Source organism: Hirundo rustica, chromosome 24 (assembly GCF_015227805.2).
Source record: "Hirundo rustica isolate bHirRus1 chromosome 24, bHirRus1.pri.v3, whole genome shotgun sequence".
In the NCBI taxonomy this organism is placed as follows: domain Eukaryota; kingdom Metazoa; phylum Chordata; class Aves; order Passeriformes; family Hirundinidae; genus Hirundo; species Hirundo rustica.
In genome coordinates, this window is record NC_053473.1 from 2,212,574 (window position 1) to 2,216,256 (window position 3,683).

At 53.9% G+C, this 3,683-nt stretch overlaps 1 long non-coding RNA gene across 1 annotated transcript; it reads right to left on the reverse strand.

Moving 5' to 3' along the window:
- Positions 1-1,543: 1,543 nt before the first annotated feature.
- On the reverse strand, positions 1,544-2,673 carry LOC120762978 (uncharacterized). Its single transcript, XR_005704001.2, has 3 exons — positions 2,559-2,673; positions 2,055-2,265; positions 1,544-1,627 (listed from the first exon to the last, which is right to left on the reverse strand). It is a non-coding gene; the product is annotated as an uncharacterized LOC120762978 (long non-coding RNA).
- Between the last annotated feature and the right edge of the window lie 1,010 nt (positions 2,674-3,683).

Sequence of the window (3,683 nt, forward strand, 5' to 3'; positions counted from 1 at the left end):
TTTTGCCTCGGAGCGATTTCCCGATCTCCGATCTCCTTCCCACGACCTTTACAGACAGCTGCAGCCCGGGGGTTCCCAGCTGCCCGGGATGGGCTGTCCTGCTCCCCACTCCACACCCTGGCCAAGGCCACAGCTCTCCCAGCTGCACTCCAGGAGCCGAATTCCATCTTGGGATGCAATGGGGGATCAGACACAGAGCCTAGCTATAAAAACCAGTTTTAAATCATTTTGGGGCTGGGATGGCTCAGCCCAGGAACCCCAGTCCTATCTCTCTGGGAAACAGCAAGGCAATCATTTTTTTTTCCCCCATTAAAAATTTGGCTTTATTGGGCTGAGGCTTTGTTTGAGTTGAATTTCTACAGTCTCTAGAGACTCTCTCCTGCTGAGGCCGTGAAACTCCTCACACATCAAACATGAATCTGCTCTTACTGAGCAGTTCTGGGGCTGTGCTTGGCTGGACCTGAACCCAACACAAGGAAAGCCTCTGATCCCTCTGAGCTCTGCCACCCATCCCCTACCCCAGGGACTGGTTTTCCATGGATGGTTCCACTGGTATTTGGAGGATGGAGGCGTTGGCAGAGCAAGCGGTGAGCACTGAGCCAGCACCAGGACTGGCTCCACAGGACCAGGGAGGACATCCTAAACCAGGCTCAGAAAATCCTGTTATTCCTCGCCACTAAGTACAACCCATACCAAATCCATGGAACCAGCAGCACTTCCAGCCCAATATTCCCATTAATCTCCCCCACACCCTGCCACATTCCCTCCTTGGGATCACCTGAAACGTCCCTCTTATTCCCAAGCTAACCTAAAAAGAGACATCCCATTTACTATTATTATTATTATTATTATTATTATTATTATTATTATTATTGCAGCCTGAACCTGACGTCATCTGTCCTGCACCCCATCCCCTCCCAATTTAATTCATCCCGATGCAACGGATGCTCCCAGCGCTGTTTTGGGATTTAAGTGATTCCTTGGCAGCCATGGATTTCAGCCTGTCAGAAATCCTGATGAATTATTTCACTCCAGGTCCTCACAGGTTAATTGGAGCAGGCTGAAGGCAACCAATATTTCCTGGGAGTGTTCCGACGTCTCCACCGCTCCTCGCACGCCTTCCCATAAAGCAGATTGCAGCTGCCGAGGATTTTCTAATGGAAGCCTTGCAAAACGTTCAAACCCATTAAAAAGATCACAGCCAAAAGGAACCACTTTATTTAAGTCTTGGAAGAGAAAGAGAGGCTGCAAATGCTCAAAGCACAGAGTGTCTCTGTCCGGGGTCGGGCACAGACCCAAGAGCAGCCAAAGCTCCCGCATCAGCACAAGTTGGTCTAAAACCACAAACCCAGCGCCAATTTAGCCGGAGATAAAATGGAAACCTCTCCACCGAGTGATTCTTCCACATCCTACTGACAATAAAGTAAAATAAGTGCCTTAATATAGATGGGAACCTTCCCAGCTGGGTGTTGGGCTCGGCTGCATTTCCATTTTGTCATCAACCGTGCCTACAAGCACAGAAAACACAAGAAACCGTCACTCACCTGCAGCCCGGTGAGGTTACAGCCCTTCCTCGAGCAGGAGGAGGATCCCGGCGGCTCTGGACATGGCAGGTCCCTGCACGTCTCTGACACGCAGGTAAGGATTAGAGTTTGGCTCAGGAAAGACTCAGATTCGGAAATCCTACACCCCGGTGAAACCCTACCTTGCCTGGCTGCCCTTGGATTTAAAGGAAACACGGGGAGGAACGCGGCGCTGCAAACGCCGCTGCAGCTTCACCCACGGGGGAGCCGCGGCCCCAGACCACCCCAAACCCCCAGCAGCCACCCCCGAGGGAGGGTTTGCACCTCCCAGAGCTCGGTTCTGGGGGAGCTGAATCGCCCCCTTCAGTACCTGGGAACAGACTTATCCCATCGCTGCTCCATGGGCGGGACCCCCATGGAGGAGGGAATCCCCTCGGCACTGAGGGGTTCCCCGTGGCAGCAGCGCCTGTTTTAAGAAGGAACATTTACATTTTAACACCAAATGGCAGCCGAGTGTCCAGCAGCTCTTACCTGCCCAGGTGTGGGCTGGAATCCACGCCCTGCGTCCTGCCAAGGCACGCTCCTGCCTCCATGGGAGCTCCGTGGATTTGGGGTCAGGTCCTGGCCTCAGCCTCTTCCCTGTGCAATGCTTTAGGGCCGTGAGGCCAAAACTTTGGGGACCTCTCTGTGTCCCACGGAGGTTCTGGGGGCTTTTCAGGGGATTTCCAGGAGACACTGAGCACTGAACAGGAAAAGGGACCCCACATTCAGTTCTGAGCACCCCACACTGTGGGGAGCAGGAAAAGGGACCCCACATTCAGCTCAGAGCACCCCACACTGTGGGGAACAGGAAAAGGGACCCCACATTCAGTTCTGAGCACCCCACACTGTGGGGAGCAGGAAAAGGGACCCCACATTCAGCTCAGAGCACCCCAAACTGTGGGGAACAGGAAAAGGGAGCCCCAGGCAGTGCTGGGGAAGAGGTGACAAAAACCCCAAGGATGCAGAAGGATCTTCCTCTTAGCCAAGACCCACCTCATTCCCTGGGCACCAGGAAGGAGCTGTAGGAGGCTTTGGCTGCTCTGGCGGCTCCTTCCAAGGCTCTGGTGTGGTGTCCTGGTGAGCTTTATCCCAAGAGGACGTGGGGTGTGTTAAACCCATCTTCCTCTGGGGGAAGGGGACGGGAGGAAGGCCCAGGCTGGAGGCTGCAGCGTGGCTGGGAGTTTGCAGAGCAGCACAGACGAGTCTCCCACCTCTCCTCGCCACACTGAGCTGATCAGCACTATGGTGCTCAGTATCACACCCTAATCCCACAGAAATCACGGAGAGCAGGTGGGGGAGGAAAGGTCACAGAATGACAAAATCACAGAATCACAGAAACACAGAATCACAGAATCACCAAGTTGGAAGAGACCTCCAAGATCATCGAGTCCAACCCAGCCCTAAGCCCTCAAATAAACCATGGCACCGAGTGCCACATCCAGGCTTTAAACACATCCAGGGATGGTGACTCCTCCACCCCCCTGGGCACACCCCATTCCCATATTTTATCACCACTTCTGTGGAAAACTTTTTCCTTGTATCCAGCCTACATTTCCCTTGGTGCACCTTAAGATTGTGTCCTCGTTCTGTCAGTGCTGCCTGGAGAAAGAGACCAACCACAGCTTGGCCACTCGGCTTTAACCCAGCTCAGGAGGAAACCCCAAAGTCCAGGCTCATCCTTCAAAGCCCCAAAATCCGACCTCATCCCTCAGGCACCAGCCAGGGCTGTGCAGGCCCGGCACCCTTTGGTCCTGGGTATTTCCCAGGGGTTCCTGTTACACCGCAGCCATGGGAATCTCATTAATTACTCGTTCTGCTGAATGGTGGTAACGAAGGCCCAGGACACATCAAGAATCATGTTTGCATGGCAGAGTGGCGCAGGAACACCCCCGGAGGGCGATGCTCCACAGAAAGGCCTGAAGTTGTTACAAGGACGTCGGGAGACTTGATACAAAGGGCCGGCTCATGAATTGCTAACGGGGGAATGAATTATGCACCCACTCGCCTGGGTTGGGTTTCTCCCTCCTCGCTGCGCCCTGACACCCCCATCACCCCCCTGCTCTCTGCTCGCTGTCCCCCTTGGTTCTTTCTTCTCTTTATTTTTGTACTCGGCAGGAT